Source organism: Ochotona curzoniae, unplaced genomic scaffold (assembly GCF_017591425.1).
Source record: "Ochotona curzoniae isolate NIBS_2020 unplaced genomic scaffold, NIBS_Ocur_1.0 contig_2146, whole genome shotgun sequence".
NCBI lineage: Eukaryota > Metazoa > Chordata > Mammalia > Lagomorpha > Ochotonidae > Ochotona > Ochotona curzoniae.
The window spans coordinates 163,451-182,769 of record NW_024465343.1 but is presented as its reverse complement, the minus strand read 5'-3'; positions in this window follow the sequence as shown (position 1 = coordinate 182,769).

Below are 19,319 nucleotides of genomic sequence, written 5' to 3'. Positions count from 1 at the left end.
ATAAATATACTTTTACAAATATGTTCACATTTACAATTACATATTTAATTTGAAAAACTGAGTGTTTTATGTCTCAAAAGGGTAATCTCTAAGCTTGATAGAGGCAGATAATTTTAGTGCCATTTGTCATTTGTCATCTGAGAAACTACTTGCTCTTAGAGAACTTTGTCCTTGACACAGAAATAAAACCCACAGCTAAGCCTCTGTTGTGAATCCATTGCGAGACGAATGCTCAAGATGCGGCTGTAGAGAAGGGAAGGCAACAGCTCATCTCCCTCCCGGCCCATGACTGTCATTTCACCTGTAAAAGCAGGACAGCCCAGGCCTTAGTGTCATTATAACAGGAGCCACTCTAGGTAAAAGGTAAACTCTCCTGGTTTCTAGGAGACAGCAAAGATTAGCTGGGTTTCAGTTTTCTCTCCTGTGGACGCATTTCTCCAAGGCAGGCCTGCCTCGGCAGGTTTCTGCTCCCAGTCCCTGTTAACAAACAAAAGCAGTAAATTAATTTCAAGACAATACCAGCCACAGCTGGTTTCTCAAACTATTCCCACTGGCCCAGCAGACTCAGGGGAGCATCCCAATGGTTCTCCTGAGGTGGCAGCTACTCAGTGAAAGAATGCAGCCCCTGTGAATCAGGAAACTGTATCTCCAAATCCAATCATAATCACAAAAAAATATTTTACCCTTGCCTGGGGATATATCCCTGAGCCAAGGACTCTGCATTGGGAACAGAATGCAGGCTGCATTTCCTCCACTTTCCTCTACTCCAGGGTAAGTGCTTTTCTGAGGGCGGGGAGACACACTCCTCTACAGCAGCACAGAGACTCAAGGTCAAGACAACTTATCCAAAGATGTCACACCCAGCCTCAAGTACTCTGTCACTTCTCCATCAGTCTCCACTGCCAGTTGCATTCAGTCTTTTTTATTCCACACTGCTTTTGATTTTTACAGTGAAATACTTTTAATTTGTTTTATAACAGCCAAATTAACCCTCCAGTAAGTGAAGAACTCAACAAGTCACAGAGGTTGGGTTCAGATATTTATAGCACCAGGGGTTTATTTACAAGTAAACCAAAATCTAATATAAACAATGAGATAATGCCTAAGCTTAATTATCACTATCTAAATACATGCTTTATCTTGGAGGACGTCCACAGAGCATTAACTATACAAAATAAAGAACTGACTTCTTTTTGTCTGCATATTCAGAATTGAAAGTCTCTGAATGTCATCTTATTTTCAATTCTTGCTGATGCACGAATTCCTTAATGATTAATCTGCTAAACAGATTTTCAGCAGTATATGTTAACAAGAGTCAGAGAGATTCTCCCCCATGAATAGTCAGTAGAAGTGTGTCCTCTGCCCACCCTCACTCAGGAGGAGATAAGAACACAGTGTGACAACTCAGGAGCTATTGGCCTTTGGATACCTGAGGGAACTTCTGAACAAAGTGCCTAGAACCTATTTCACAGGATTCTGTTCATGCTGGCATTGCACCTTCCTATCTGAGAACACATTCGAACACCGCCCTGATACATAATGGTGCCTTACATACAGCCAAGTGACTGGAGACCAGCTAGAGACATCACACTAAACCCAAGCAAGGCAGGCGCTGCATCATTTCCCCTTTGCAGGATGTCGGAGTGTCTCTAGTAGCAACACCACCTGCAACAAGCATCGCTAATATTTTGATCATACTAGAAAGGATGACTATACTGGTATATCAGAACAACTCAAAGAGATTTTATGCTTTAGCAGATTTTCTGTAATCTGGCCATGAAGAAATGTCATCATTACTTACCAAGAGAGTAAAAATGTTACAAAAGAGACACAATTTAAAAATAGAACTGAAGACGGGTTTCTCCTGCATGTATAACCCATGAAAACTCACTGTGACTTAAGATCATGATGTGGGTCTGGCATCATGGCCTACTGGCTAAAGTTCTTGCCTTGAACCTGCCAGGTTTCCATTTGGGGGGCCGTTCTAATCCTGATAGTCCCAATTTCCATCCATCTCTCTGCTTGTGCCAAGGGAAAGAAATCAAGGATGGCCCAAAGCCTTTGGACCCTGCACTCACATGGGCGACCCGGAATAGGGTCTGGGCTGCCAGCTTTGGATTGGCGCAGCACCAGCCGTTGCGGTCATTCGGGGAGGGAATCATCAGAAGAAAGATATTTCTCTCTGTCTCTCCTACGACCTGCATATATCTGACTTTGAAATAAAATTAAATAAATCTCTTCAAAAAGATCATTAGATCATTATGTAATCCTTTATCTCTTTTTTTTTTAAGTTAGTGGTATAAATTTATTCATCAGATGTAATGTACATGTTTATGTCTTAGACTGGCCGAATAGCTGAAGACTCCTGTGTGGAGTTCTCTGTTATGTTAAATGTATTATTTATCAAAAGTAATCTGTAGTCACAACAAATAGAGATAACGTACATAAGTGGAATCTATTGAAATGAGAGCTGATAGAAAAATTATCTGTGTTATTACACAAGTAAATACATGGTTCCCATTGGAAATATTAAAGTAAGCACCTAAACCTACTCATTATATGTTATTTCATTGCTATTAATAAAATAAAATATATGATTAAAGTATATTCCTAGTGATATGCATGTGTACTTGGATTTTTTTTCTTTTTATTATTAATGGGAATCTATTCTGCTCTGTTTATCTTTTTGTTTATTTTTGTGCCTACACAAATTTTATTTATATAAATACACAGAAACCTCTTGAAGTTTGACATTGAGGTGATTATAGCTTTGTTTTTTTATTGCTTAATGCCGCTTTAGCCATTTGGGGTTTCTTGGATTTCCACATGAATTTTTTAAATTTATTTTTTGACAGTCTTGACATAATTAGGGTAAAAAGATTAAAGTGCTACAGGAAGATGGGCAAGACAATTAGCTCCATGTTTCCTTAATAAATCTGATACAAAAGGGGATTTTAAGGGAGAAGCCCCACCCAGTCTCCTACCCACCCCAGGTCCCAGATGTGGGGCATGCTCTGAGGGTCTTGCTCAAGTGGTTTTGATAATTCAACAGTTCTAAATTGCTGCCAGTTTCACCACTCCAAGCACGATGAGGTTGTTGAAGAATCCACTAATTGGCATAGTCCATCACAGAGTCCCTGCAGTTTTTCCCTGCCAACATGTAGCTGAGGTGGTTGATTGACTTGTTCTGTCCCCTGTCTTTTGATGGTTAGGGTTCTGAGTCCGGAAGCTCGATTGGGGGATCCCCAAAGAAACATTGTCTGAGGTGTTCCCAGTCCAGATTCTTGTATGTACTAGCAAGTACAGGGCCAGGGCAGTCCATCACTCCAATAAGTTGTTGGTTGCAATTGCTGAATTGGTTCTGTTTCCATCCCTGTCCTCCACTGGAACCAATGGGTGTCACAGTCCAACCTGGTTCTGCCCAGCACATACAAAGCCCTCACACTAACAAATATGGGCTGCAGCCTAGTTGGAGAGACCCACAATAACCCCCACCAGGCCTGCCCCCTGCCCTGGTTTGCCAGTATGTGTGGCAGGATAATCCAGTCTGTCCCACATCCTTTCTGCTCTCATACATGCTCTCAATGGGTAGTAAACCTTGTTCTATCTAACCAGCTCAACTACCCAGCCTTCACAGATAGTGTTGGGTGTCTCTCAAGCCACCCCAGCCCCTACCCTAATTTTCGTGCCCTTCCATGGGGGGGTGGCAACCCAAGAAGGAGGAGCCCACTGTTTCCCTCCCAGGTCTCTCCCAATCCTGGATTATGCACCCTTCAGGTGGTTCTGTTTTTTAACTTGACAGAACTAGCCCCTCAGTGCCAGCTTCGGCCAGCTGATGCTGTGGCTAAGCCCCAACAACCCTCACCAACTCCAATTGTAGATTGCACCATCAGGAATAATCAACTCAGCCTGCTTTTTCCCTGATCTGGTTCACATGAAGCACACAGGTGCTGTAGCCCTGCTTGGTCTGGTCTACCCCCATCCCAGCTCATGCTCTCCAGTGGGAGTAGCTGCCCAGCAAGGGAACCACCCCTTATTATCCTGCCAGTTCTACCCCCTCCCTTCCTGACTCTCACGTGTGCTGGTTTGGTGCTGGGGCCACATCTGGCACAGGCAACCTCACCTTGGCATTCTGTGTCATGTACTGCTTTTTTTTTAAAATTTATTTTATTTTTTTTCACATTTTATTATTATTGCTATCATTTTACGATACAGTTCCATATTCCCCTATCCCCTCCCCAATTCCCCCCCCCCGGTTCCTTTATATCATTATTAACATATAGTTCTTCATACTTAATCATATGTTCATCATTGCGGGCATGGACAATGGCAGAGAGTCCAGAATCCTATTGTCAAAATATAAACAGTTTCACTGTAAGTCTATCTTTGTCTGGAAACAGAGATGCTGACCACACTGCATCCTCACATCTGGTTGTTAGTCTCCATTACATAACTACTGTACATTCCCTTAAATGAAAAGTCATGATACAGAATCAACAATAAAAAGAAAAATAGAAATTTACAATGCCATGAAGTCAAATGACATGTTAATAGATATGACAGTCTCCATTACACAACTACTTTACCTTCCCTTAAATGAAGAGCACAAAACAAAATCAACATCTGAGAGAAAAAAGAAATTAACAACACCAAGAAGTTAAACAACATGCTATTAAATGTCCAACGTGTAGCTGAAGAAGTGAAAATCAAGAACCTTCTTGAAGAAAATGATGCCACTGCATGATCTACGAGTCATTGAATGATTTAATCAGAAGAAAGTGTTTTGAGGAGATGAAACCAACAGAAAACAACAAAACCCATGTGATATAGTTTCCGCTGATCTTTGTTGGAGTGTGTCTCCTCCCGACAATAAACAGATGGGTTTTGTTTTTTAATCCAGTCTACTAATCTATGATGTTTGATTGAGCTTAAGCAATTTACATTCAGAGTTAAATATACATAGGTGGTACTTTGGTAATGTCATTTTAGGAATGGGTTGTTCATTGATTTAGTCTTCTGTTGTCATTTTACTGGGATGTTCTTCCCATTTGCCTTTGGTTTTGGTAGGTGCTACTCCTCTTCTCTGTCAAGAGAACAATTGAAGTATCATTTGTAGAGCAGGTTTGGAAGAGTGTACTGCTTTTGTTGCCACCAAACCTGGCTCGACACACATTCTGTTCTAGCATTCGGATTTGCCAGTGGATGATGTGAACTGATTCAGCCTGATCTGACCCCAACCCATGCCAAATATACGTCAGTGGGTCACTTTCCATGACCTGTTCATGGCTGTTTCCTTCCATGCTTCTTGCGCTTACTTGCAGGGTCTGTGTCCTGTCAGAGGCATTGCCCAGGCTCCTCTGCCAGAACCCCTCCGAGTGCCAGATTTCACGCATACCAGTGAGTCCATGAGCCAGCACTACTCAGTTTGCCTCCTGTCCTAGCAGGAACAGTGGCTTTTCTTACCTGGACTTCAACCCATTTTGGCTCTTGCTGTTGGATATTTCAGCCCAGCCATGGCTTGTCCATACCCACATAGAACTCATACATGGCTCGGTTGGGGTTGAGACCTAGCCCAGTCCATCCCACATCTACCCTGGTCCTCCAGAATACCAGAAGTTGTTGCAGTCTGACCCAGCCCGGTGCGTCAAGTCCCCGTCTGCACTTGTGCCAAGGGAGACTACAACTGTAACCTGATCAGAACACAGCCTCCATTCTAGCCCATGCACCCTTTAGTGGGAATCTCCATCCAGCTACGATGTCCCCTTAGCTCCCCAACCGGGTCTGTTCCCAGCCAGTGTTCAGCATGCCAGTGATTGCGCTGAGCTCGGCACAGCCCATCACCTGTTGTGATCCCTGCCTTAGACACTGTGGCTCAGCTTCCAAGGCTCACGCAGACCAGTTGCTGCAAGAACCTAGCTGGGCATGGCTTGTGCTCCTTCCTGGTTTCTAATTTTACTTGTGGGCTAAGGTTTGCTCAGTACTGCCCGGTGCACCCGTTCCACCACCTTTTATACCCTGATGAGCAGTTGGAGCTACTTTGCCCAGCTTGTCCTACCCCCAGGCCTGGACCACATGTTCACCAGTGAGAGCTATGACTCACCAGGGGAGTTTCCCAAGTTTTCCCCTTGATCCCGTCCCAGATCCAGTTCTCATGCATGCCGTTGGTTTTAGGCCAGTACCTGGCGTAGTCTGGCCTTCCTTTTGGCCTTGTATGAGCTGGTGAGCTTAGCAGCCCAGCCCAGCCCACACCCTATATAGAATGCACATTCAGGTGCTGCTGCCTTGACCAGTCCAGACTGTTGTTGGTTCTTTAATCTATGATTGATGGCAGGTTCCTTGGTCACACCTGGTTTATTCATCACCACTCCATCTCTTGAAGTAACCTATGGGGCTAGATTTTCCATAGGTTTTGGCCCACATATACCCCACAGAATCTTCTCCCACATATGGTTCTTTAGCGTGTTTCTTGATGGCATGGCGCTGCTTAATGTGATCAGTCTCCGCTGGGTCAGTTCTGTTTCTAGCCCTGTCGTCCACTTTGACCAATGGGTATTGTGGTCTAGCTCTATCCTATCCACTTCATACTCAGTCCTCACACAAACCAGTAGTACCTGCAGCCTAGTTGGGGTGACTCCTCATAACCCCACCAGTCCTGCTTCCTTCCCTAGTTCTCATGCATGCAAGTATGTACCTCAGGCTTGTTCAGTCTGTCCCGCCTCCCATTAAGCTCTAGTACTTGTCAATGGGCATTGAAGCCTAGTTCGACCCAACCAGCCTACTATCCAACCCCCCACACACTGGCAGGTTCCTTTCTGTTTGGCAACCCCTGCCCCTATCCTGGTTTTCATGCTCTCGAGTGGGAGTGGTTACCCACTTGGGAGGAGCCCACTATCTCCCTACTAGGCCACTCCAACTTCTGGATTGCACACTCTCCAGGTGGTTCTGGCATTCAACTTAACAGAATTTGTCCCTGGTGCCAGTCTCTGTGAGCTGATGATGTGGCAAAGCCCTACCAACCCTTGCCCACTCTAATTTTGCTTGTACCATTCGGAACAGTCAGCTCAATCAGGCCCTTCTCCAATCTAGCTCACATGAGGCCCACAGGTGTTTCCCTTACCTGTCTCAGCCTTTGCCTTAAATGCTGTGGCATAGTATCCCTGCCTCCTGTGGACCAGTTGTTGTAAGAGCCTGGGATGGAATGACATGTACTCTATCCTGACTTCTATTCTTTTTTTGTGAGTTGAAATTTGTTTGGCCCTGTCTAGTCCACCCACTTCCAGTTGCAGCTCGGCCCACTCTGCATCCTGTTTTAGGATGCTCCTTCAGATGATGATGCCTTGACCTGCCCAGAATGCCATTGATTCCTTTACCCATAAATGATGGCAGGTGCCATGTTCATTCCTTGCTTAGCTCCTAGCCACCCCAGCTTGCGAGCTAACCAGTGGGACATGTACTTCCACAGGGTTAAGCCCACACTTCCCCCATAGAGTTTACTCCCGGGCCAAATTTCTTACATGCTGGTAAGTGTCTTGAACCTGCCAATTGTGGCCAATCCACTGTTCCACCACCCATTCAAGTAATGGTGCTCAGCTAGACAGGCCCCCATCCATAGCTTTGGTGTGGACTGTCGTGTGGCAATCAGTGATGCTCTATGCTAATAGCCCTTCTCAGGATTCTTAATTTGGCTGGTGATTCAGTCTGGCTCAAATAGATCTTATGGACATCCCCTCCAAACCATCATGTCTCCCTATGCTTACCCGAAAGTTCCAAGAACCTGTAATCGGGAATCACCCAGAATTCATCTCTCACATACACTAAAGCTGGCATTATTCATAGGTGTCCCTAAGCAGCAATTTCATATCCTAAAACCCCCAGAGCTCGCCGCTGGGTGGCCAGCGGGCAGAGCCAGGCACCATTTGGTGCACTGTCCTCCCAAAGCCAAGGACTCAGTCACTGACTTTTGGCAGTGGTATTGGTCTGCTGAGTCGCCAGTCTCAGATCCAGCCCAGCAGGGGTGCCCCCAGGGTCGCCACCCCCAACCCCAAGCCTCAGATCCCGCCATATGAATTTAAGCATAATTTTACCTAGATCTGAATAGAATGTTCCAGGTACTTTGAATAGGATTGCACTGAATCTTTCGCTTGATTTCTGCAATATAGACAGTTTGATGATATGAAATCAGCCAATCTATGAATGTAAATGATTTTCATTTTTATGGCATTTTATATTTCCCTTTTTAATATTTTGTAAGTTTCATGATAGAAGCCCCTTATATCTTTGCATATATCTATTCCACTGTATTTATGTTTTTTAGTTATTGTGCATGGAACTGATTTTACAAGTTATTTCTCAGACAAGGAATTGCTTGTATATGCAAAGGATGCCCGTATTTCATCCTGAAACTTACCAAATTTACTTATAAGTTCCAACAATCTCCTGGTAGAGTTTACACACAGAAATTTTTTAGTCATTATGGAAGATCATGATGATGGGGATTTTCCAATTAGAGGAAAAAAAGGAAATGATGCAAAACAAACAAGAATAGTTATACAAAATGGTGGGGCAACATGAACTGACATATAAAGGAATGCCAATTAAACTCACAGGAGACTTCTAACAGGGAACTCTACTGGACAGAAGGCATTGGAGCAAAATATTCCAGATTGTAAAAGCAAAAATGTTTCAGCCCAGGATAACGTACCAAGCAAAATAACATCGCAAGACTAAATCAATGAACAACCTATTGCTAAAATGACAGGAACAAATTAACATCCACCCTGAATGTAAACAGCTTAAACTCATCAATCAAACATCATAGATTAGTAGACTGGATTTAAAAACAAAACCCATCTATTTGTTGCCTATGGGAGACACATTTCACCAACAAATACCAGCAGAAACTGCATCTGATGAATTATGAATTTTTTGTTTCATCTCTTCAAAACATTTTCTTCTCATTAAAATCTTCAATGACTCATATATCATATAGTAGCATCATTTTTTTTTAAAGATTTATTTTTTTTATTTTTTATTGGAAAGGCGGATATACAGAGAGGAGATACAGAGAGGAAGATCTTCCATCCGATGATTCACTCCCCAAGTGAGCACAACGGGCCGATACTATGCCGATCCGAAGCCAGGAGCCTCTTCCGGGTCTCCCACGCGGGTGCAGGGTCCCAAAGCTTTGGGCCGTCCTCAACTGCCTTCCCAGGCCACAGGCAGGGAGCTGGAAGGGAAGCGGGGCTGCAGGGATTAGAACCGGCGCCCATATGGGATCCTGGGCGTGCAAGGCGAGGACTTAACCACTTGCGCCACCGCGCCGGGCCCAGTAGCATCATTTTCTTCAAGAAGGTTCTTGATTTTCTCTTTCATCCCTTCAGTGACACATTGGTCATTCAGTAGCATGTCATTTAACTTCATGGTGTTGTTCATTTCTTTTTTCCTTTCTGTTGTTGATTTTGTTTTGTGGCTTTTCATTTAAGGAGATGTACAGTAACTGGAATGGAGACTATCATATCCAGATGTGAGGATACAATGCAGTATGCATCTTTACTTTCAGGCAAAGATGAACTCCCAATGAAACTGTATTGTATCTTGACAATAGGATGCTGGACTCTGCCATTGTGCATGCTGGCAATGATGGACATGACTGTGTATGAAGATCTATACTACAGTAATGATATAGGGGAAATCATTGAGGGGGGAAGTATTTGGGGAGGGGGTCAAAGAAATCCCAGGGCCTATGGAACTGTATCATAAAATGATAATTAAACAAGTAAAATTAAAAAAAATCCTTGGGATTCGCTCATTTCCTCAGTATGAGTAATCAGCTTTATATGAAAAAGGATATTTGTACTATTTTTGTTATGGAGGACAAGAAAAATATATACTGTACAGCCAAGACAAACACACACACACACACACAATCACACAGCAGTTCATATACAAATTCTGCTACACAGTAACATTCCCTGGAGTGTCACAGACTGAACTGTTCTCGTGTCTGCTCCTTGTGCACAAGGCCCTCCTCCAGCTCCTGAACACAGTTCTACCTGCAGGAAAGGGCCATGTGGAGTCATCTCTGTCTACTGTGAACCAGGAACCCCAGTTTCTGAGTCAAGTGTCACTTTGTCCTCCTATGTGGTACCATTGAGATCACCACATATGCAGCAGTTTCCTCAGTATCTTGGAGATTCTGTCAGGGGGTTGTGGGCCTTCCCCATTGCCCCCAAGTGTCCCACACCTGAATCGAACAGTCTGCCACACACATTCAACATGTAGTTCCCAGCACAACAAAGACACATGCTATGTGGTGTGTTTGTTACTTGGAGCTCGTTATCTGAAGGGCTGCGTTTCAGAATTATGTTTCCCAAAGATAAATAAGCAGGGTCAGCAGCTGCGTAGTAAAGTGAGTCTGTGAAGTCTGGTTTGAGAAGGCAGCCTGGGAGTTCCAACGTCTGAGACCTCTTTGTATAGAGAAGTGTCCAAGGTTGGACCGGCTCTGCTGGACATCTTTGTAACATTGAAAGGTGATTTGTGACTCTGTGGTCGGTGCCTGGATACCAGCTGTGCCACAGGCTGGCCTCTGACAATGTTTTTTTTCTGCTCAATTACCAGTCTGACCTCCCCTACAAACGCAAAATCTATCAAACATTTCTGCTGCTCTGCCCATTACTATTCATTTTCCTTTATTTCTGCTGCTATCCTAAGCTAAGGGTACTTGAGCACATGGACCTATCCTTAATTATAAGCATTCTTTGAAAATGTGACTGGAGTGGCATTTCAGGATAGCCTAATTCAAGGAGCCTGAAATTAAAACCAGAATCAGGACCCCAGCCAGGAATTCTGCCATGGCCTGTGAGTATCCAAGTGCCATTCAACCACTGTTAGCCCTTTTCTTCACAAACCCAAGACACAGACGGAGCAAGGGAGGCACACAAAGGGACTTCATTTCCACGAGAAGGGCTGCTGCAAGGCAGAGGGACGGCAGGAGCAGAGACAGCAAGAACAAAGGGAAAAGTAGCATTTACAACCTACAGGTGGGTGCAGGGAATGCGGGGTCAGGAATTGGCAGTTGTGGCTGTAAGGGGACAATAAGGATAAATGCCTCAAGGAATTATTGAGCACAGCCTTCAGGTATGGTGTCATGAAGTACAGCATATTGGAGGAGAATGCAGCTTAAAGCTAACAGGCTAAAGCTAGTGAGTGGGCTTTAGGGAGACAAGACCTAGGGGAAGTAGGTGGTGCTGCATAAGCAGGTATTTCAGGTGGGGCTGGATGGGGGGTTCTTGTCAGTCTTCCAGGTCACCTTTCCAGTTATTTCTTATAACCAGTGCACCAAATTCCCAGCTCTCATTGAAGTTTTGGCTTGCATTTTGTAATAAATGATAATGAATACATTGAAACACATTTGTTTGGCACAAGTATCTCCCTCCCTTTAAAAAAAATTTAAAAATTATTTTTATTTGAAAAGCATACTTCCCGAGAGTGAAGGAGAGACAAAGCAAGAACTCCTCCTTCCACTGGATTACTTTCAAAATGGTCATAGTGTCTGCGCTGAACTAATTGGAGTCAAGGAACCAGCATGTTCTGGCCCTTTAACCATTTTCTGTTGCTTTTTAGGCCAAAAGCAGGGAGCTGGCTCAGAACCAGTGTCCATTTGGGATGTCATTGCCACAGGTGGAAGATCAATCTTATGTATTTCATTTTTGGGTGAAAAATATACATATAATCAGATATATATACATATAATCATATATATATATATCTTAACTTCTTAATCTTCTAGATTATTTAAAATATAGAATTTACATTTTCACATTATTGTAGTATCAATCATGATTTGCATAATACCAATTTTATTAGAACTAATTAGCAGCAAAACACTGACAGTGATATAGACATTTCCCATAAGAATCTCAATATCCAGGACAACCTGTTTCATATGTCCACAACACAGTTGAGAGGGATGAGACGATGACATCCACACAATAGATAATTGCAAAGAAACTCATAATCGGGAGCACATTACACATGACTCATCTTGCTGGGGAGATTCTTGGCTAATGTTCATGGATTGATGCTACCTAGGCCTCCTCTGATGGCTGCATAAGAAAATCATCATGTACATGCTGGAGACCAGCATCTTTCCTACAAAGGAAGCATTCTGGGACAAGATATTCATGAGATATGGTGTCATGATGATGGAGTTCATTGAGGAAAGTGAGCAGTACTTACTGACATTGAGTAGATTGGTCCTGTTGGAATGAGCTACAGTGTAGATAAGCATGTTGCTATTTGAAGACAGGGTGAGCCATCAAAGACAGATTAAAGCAACTAGAACATGTTTTGTGAGTTTATGTTTAAATCATGACAAGTGGAAGAATCCGGGATTAACGGTGATGATATGGATGATGCTCAAGGGGCAGGTGGTACATATTGAGAGACTGCTCAACACCCTACCCACGTATAATAAAAACATACACTTTAATTTGTTTGGAAAAGGCAATGATTTGAACATGTTTGCAGATAAAATATCTGCAGAAAATAAGTAGCATTACTATGTGGACAAATGCCACGTGACAGGCAGTTATATCAGTGGGCCTAAGCCTATGAATCTCACAGACTGTGAAGAAGTGGAAGACAAGGAGGAAGGCATTGGCTAAGATTCTAATGCCAGCTTGATGAAAATACACATATTTATTCATAACATAATTTGGGCTTGTATATCATAACAGACTCAAACATTTCAGATATCTATAAAACATAAGACATACTTCATGCCATTAGTGATATTTCTTGTCATAAAATCAATCACAAATAATCATCTTATTTTACTCTTTTTTAATGAACTCTGAATGTTTAATAGAAATTTTTGTTAACAAAACATCTACAGTACTTTCAACAAAAATGCAGTGTTGTTATAATATCAGTCTTTGTTGACTTTGAAGATCCCTCTACTATATGTGGGACTTTTAAAAGACTAGCATTTTCTGTGATTCTGTGGCTACGAAGGTTACTGTAGCTTAGGTACACACCAGCAAAACACTAGAGGAGTGGGAAGATCCACAGGGGTGCCCATATCAACAGCATCAACTGCCTGGTGATGATATTACACAGCATATGTCTTTGTGCTGCAGTAACCTTTCTGGCCTAAGACACCACAGAAAATATAAGCAAAACACTTAGGGAGAAAAACGAACCACAGACTACCCACATTAGTGGCAGGAACTGCCTGGTGGCTTGGGGACACAATGTATGTCCTGAACAGAAGGAAGCAAGATGAAATACACAGACACAAGCAACAAAGCTGCAGGCCTTCCCCACTATACCACTTTATGAGCTGTAGGCAGGGAAAGAGAGAGAGCGGCTCCACAGTATTCACAAATTTAGAAACAACAAACACAATATAAAGCAAGATTTGCTTGAAGCAGGAGCCCACAGATCTGAATGGCTATGGAAAAATGCACCATAAACAAGGAGACCAATGTTTTCCTCAAAAATGAACAAAAGACCATATCAATCTCAGAGCTGTAGCATGAAATTATTAAGGATATCCCAGACAAGCAATGAAAAATTTATAAAACTCTAAAGAGTCTGTGAGAAACAAAGACAAGAATTCAAGCAATTTAAGGAATATAACAGCAAAAAGATGCAATGTATAAAACAGGTCAAAATGGAAATACTTGGTACAAAGAATACAATAAAGCATAATAAAAATGTGACAGAAAGCCTCACCAACAGAATAAATGAGGTACATGAAAGAAAATCAGAACTAAAAGACAACCTTTTTGAGAACACACCATCAGACGTATTGAAGAGAACCTGAATAAAGCAAACAAAACAAACACATTCCAAGAGTTGAATGACACCACCAAAGAATAGAATATCAGGAGTACAGGAAATTTCTAAAAGGGTGGACAGTCAGGATAGGAAGAAATATTTAATGAAATTATAAAAGAGAACTTCTCAAATATTGAGACCATAAGAGAAGACAAATTCAGGAAGGGCAAAGAACCTCAAACAGATTAGATCCATAAAAATATTCACCCAGACACGTTAGTGTCAAATCCCTTCAACTGAATGTGAGGAAATCATACTGAAACAATTCTCTAAAATGGATCAGATAACCAATACGGGAAAACCAATCAGATTCTGATATTTCAGAAGAGACCCTTCAAGAAAGAAGAGAATGGAGTGACATTTTTCAGATCCTAAAACAGAAGATCTTCAAACCCAGTATAATATATCCAGCAAAGCTCTTATTTGTGTTTAAAAATGAAACAAATCATTTAAACACTAACAAGAAGCTGAAGATTTCAAAAACACTAAGCCAGCCCTCAAAATGCTACTCAGAATTTTGCTGAAAACAGAACAAAAGTTAGCTACACTCCACCACTGCAAACAGGAAGACCTTCCCATTAAAGTCCACAAAAGAAACCAAAGATCCCAACATAAAAAAATGACAGGACCATCCATAACCTATCAACATTAACTCTAAACATAAGTGACTTAAACTCTTCAGTCAAAAGACATAGATTATCACCCCCCCAAAAGACATAGATTAGCAGAAAAGATGAAAAAAAAATAGAACCTGTCGATTCATTGCCTACAGGAGACACAATCAATTAGAAAAGATATGTGGAAGCTGAAGGTGAAAGGATGGAAAAGGATGTATCATGCTACTGGAAAGGAAAAAAAAAAAACTGGTGTAGCCATTCTAATATCAATTATATTGACCTTGCCATACAAAATAAAAAAGATCAAGATGGACACTATGTAATGATGAAGAAACCATCCATCATGATCAATAATAAATGTAAACACAACAAATACAAGAGCACATAGCTAAATGAAATAATTATGCATGGATCTATGGGGAAAGATGGATGTCAGCACAATAATAGTTGGGGACCTTTAATCCAAGTTAACATAAATAGGCAGATCAAGGAGACAGAGACTCAGCCAAGAAGCAATAAATCTTACACAAACAATAGAACAAATGGACTTACTAGATCTATACAGAAACTCCCACCCAACGCACAATTAATACACACATTTTTAGCTATACACAGAGCCTTTTCCACAGTAAATCTGGAAACACAAGAGGCCACAGAGAGCCAAAATTACACTGAAGAATAAAAATCTAGCTGGAGGGATCACAACTCTAGATCTTGGCACATATTGTTGGGTGGTGGTATTCAGAACAGCCTGGTACGGTTACAGGAACAGAGAGGAAGATCCATGGAGCAGAATAGAAACACTGGAAGAGAGCACACACATGTACAACCATCTTATCTTCAACAAAATAATTGAGAACATCCCTTCCGCAGGTTCACCTACGGAAACCTTGTTACGACTTTTACTTCCTCTAGATAGTCAAGTTCGACCGTCTTCTCAGCGCTCCGCCAGGGCCGTGGGCCGACCCCAGCGGGGCCGATCCGAGGGCCTCACTAAACAAAGTGTGTCTCGTCAATAAATGTTGTTAAGACAACTGCCTAGCAGCCTACAGAAGTCAGAAACAAAACCCTCATTTTTTATCATACACAAAAATCAAATCAAAATCAATAAAGAATCTAAATCTACACCCAGTAGCCACCAAACTATCATAAGAACATTTGGGAAATACTCTACAAGATATAGGTGTAGGCAGAGGCTTCCTAGGAAATAATTATCAAAATCATGTGCATCAGGATGCATATCCAGATGTGAGGATACAATGAGGCATGCATCTCTACTCCCAGACAAAGATGGACTCCCAATGAAATTGCTTACTAAATCTTAACAATAGGATCCTGAACTCTCTGCTATTGTCCATACCCGCAATGCTGGACATATGACTGTGTTTGAACAAGCATGCTATATTAATGATACAGGGAAACTCGGTGAGGGGGAAGTAAAATGGGGAGGGGATAATGGAAATCCCACAGTCTGTGGAACTGTATCATAAAATGATAATAATAAAAAGAGGTAAAATAAAAAAATAATCAAGGGTAGTCAAGGCCAAAATAAACAAATTGAACGACAATAAACTAAACAGCTGCCAAAGAAAACAATGGACAAAGTAAAAAAGCAGCCAACAAATTGGGAGAAAAATATACAAAGATATACAAAGAACTCAAAAACACAATAACAACAGAAGAAACAAACTGGTTAATGAATGTGCCAAGGAAATGAACACTTTTCAGAGGAACAAATCTAAATGGCTAACAGATACATGAAAAAATACTCAAGCTCCCTAGCAATATGGGAAATTCAAATGAAAACCACATCCCTTAAATCCAGTGAAAATCACTTACATAAGGAAAACTATCAACTGCACCTGCTGGTGAGGACTTGGAGAAAATAGCACCCTGCCTCACTTTGGTGGGAACGTAGATTACTGCAGACACTGTGGGAGCCAGCTGGAGAATACTCGGGCAACTGAAAATTCACAGTAGTTTCTTTCACGTCTCTAATTTTAGTTCTTCCTGCATGTTTCTCTTTTTAATGTGCGTAAAAGCTTGTTTTTCTCATCTTCCTTTAAAAAAAGCTCTTTTGGTTTATCAATTTGCATATTTATTTACATTTCATTTATTTTTGGCTGTGATTTTAGTCATCTCTCACTTCCTGTTTAATTTTTTTTTAATAAAGCTTGAAATATATTATTAGATCATGTATATGAGACATTTTAATTGTTTGTAAGCACTCTATCTTATGAAATGAACATCAGAGGAAAGGAATATTCCTGCATGGTCACCCGACAAGCATGAGTAAATAAAACATGCCCCTAATGCATGCCCCTCCTTCTGTCAACGTCCAGTATCTCCTGAAACAGGCTTGATCCTAAAGATCATCAAATGTCTTCATTGTCTGTGAGGCTCTTGATAACACACAAATTGAATGGTAAAATAACTGGTAACTAAATTTAAGTTGACAGGTGAAGTAAAATATTTACATAATTTCCCTTGAATTTTGCCCTAATTCCGATAATCTACCAACTGCTAGTTGTCTACATGGTGTATTGGAGCCTCAAAATATAATTTTGCATTCTTTTATGTGAATTTCAAAGTTATTTTGTATCCTTTGTTATCTTGTCAGTCACCTGGCAGTCCTATCATGTAAGGATCACCAAGTTTTCACTACATGCTATAGACTGAATGAACGGGAACAGGATGATGACCCACAATTTAACCACATTGAAAATAGGAATTTGGTTCTTCTTGTAATAAAATAAGAATTTCAAAACATCTGATTGTGTGGCTTATTTCTCATTGCAAGAAGTGACAGCGTGGGGTGTCAGGGTTGAGGGTGCAGCACCAGGGAATAAGCAGGAGGCAGAAATTGTGGTCAGTGTTTATCCTCTTTATTCTGGCTTTCACATTAAACTCCAATGCTTTAAAGTAATTATGGGTGGTGTTAAAAAACAAAAACAAAAACAAAACAAACCTAAATGGGGTAGGAACCAATACCCCAAAGCCCAATGATTAAATCTCTGGGTTTAAATTAGGCAAGGACAGAAAAAGAATAATTGCAATTAACAGTGAGAAGACATATGCACAAAGTCAAAGACTAGTTTGTACAGAAAGTGTCTTAAATAACGGCTTACTCAAAGGAAGAGATTCTCCATTCCCTGGTTTCCAACCCCCAAATGTCTAAAACTTTATGGCCACACATAGCCAAGAGTGTATCTGAGGAACTGTGCCTTAGTACCTGAGTCATCAGCTACTGCTTCCCAAGGGTGTTAGCAGGAAGAAATCCAATCAGAAACATGCAGTGATCAGATCTGACTCCACATTCTCATATGGGATGCGGGGGATCATTGTTTCTATGCACCATCTTGTCTCATGCAGGACACAATATCAGACTTTTACTGGGTTGCTTGACACTGGAGCCAATGTGTCCAATATGTGAGAGAATGACTGGCCTGAAGAATGACCCCCCTGCATGAGGCAACTGTACAGATTAATCAGGTTGAGAGAGAAAAGCAATCCTCAAGTGTGGCTCAAAAGTCAAAAACTTCATTGCGCAGAACCTTGTGACATACAAGCAGTGGCTTCAGCTTCTGATTACTGAGGTTCACATTAATCTGTGGGGACAAGACTTTCTATAACAGACCAAAGGGCTACTTTATTTATTCCCTTCCCAAAATTACTACCCTACGGCAAGACATATTATGACAAAATGGGTATATGAAAGAAAATGTTTAGAAAGACATTGGTAAGGAAGGACAGAGCCCCTTAGTCCATAAACTGAGCAGCATCAGTAGGGCTTGGGTTTTTCACAGAGGTTAGGGTTAGGGTTAGGGTTAGGGTTAGGGGTTAGGTTTAGGGTTAGGGTTAGGGTTAGGGTTAGGGTTAGGGTTTGGGTTTTTCACAGGGTTAGGGTTAGGGTTAGGGTTAGGATTTGGGTTTTTCACAGGGGTTGTTAAGATGATTCAGCCTGTAAAATACAGTAGAAGTCTGATACACTGGTATAGACTTCTCAATGGCTACTAAATCAAAAGAAATTACAAACTTTTCAAGATTTAGTACAGGAATAATTAGAAAGATGGCACATATAAACTTTTTCTCCGTGGAATTCTCCCATGTTTTTCATTAAAAGGAAGTCTGGGAATTGGAAATTGTTAATTGGTTTACAAAATTTAAATGCCAGTATGCCTGCTGTCGATCCTTTGCAACCTGGTCATTTCTGACAGCCGTTCCTAAAGATTGGGAAGTTACTGTGCTAGACCTCTACCTCAAAGACTATACTTTTATTCATGAAACTGAGAGGCCCGGATTTTCTTTTTCTCTTCTGGTTTGTAATAATAGGAACACCTTCAATGATATAAAGTCTGTTCACAATCCTTTTCCAAGTGGTTATCTTATTCACTACATGGATGTTATTTGCTTTCTGCTGCCTCTGCTGATATGCTGCAACAAGCTTATGCTATGGGCCGAGAAAATCTGTAGCAACATGGGCTTGTTATTGCGCCTGAAAAATAGCAAAAAAGAAATGTGATGGATTATTTGATATATTTAGACCTCCCAAAGTCTCAATTAGGAAGTGTGCTTTTAAAACACTAAATGATTATCCAAAGCTATTGGGAAATATTACTGGGCTACATTCTACATTAGGAGTGCCTAATTATCAACTGCAGAATTTGTACATGAGAGGGCGACCTGGCCCTGGTGGTGGGTGCACTTTAAGCTCCCTGGCTAATAAAAAAATTACAGTTGTTTGAACAGTGATTAAGGGAAGCCTTTGCCCACAAAATAGATCTTAGCCCCTATTTTTAAATGTTGGTTAGTCCTACTGAATTATTTCCTACAGTGGTGCTGGCCTAGAAAAACTTCTCT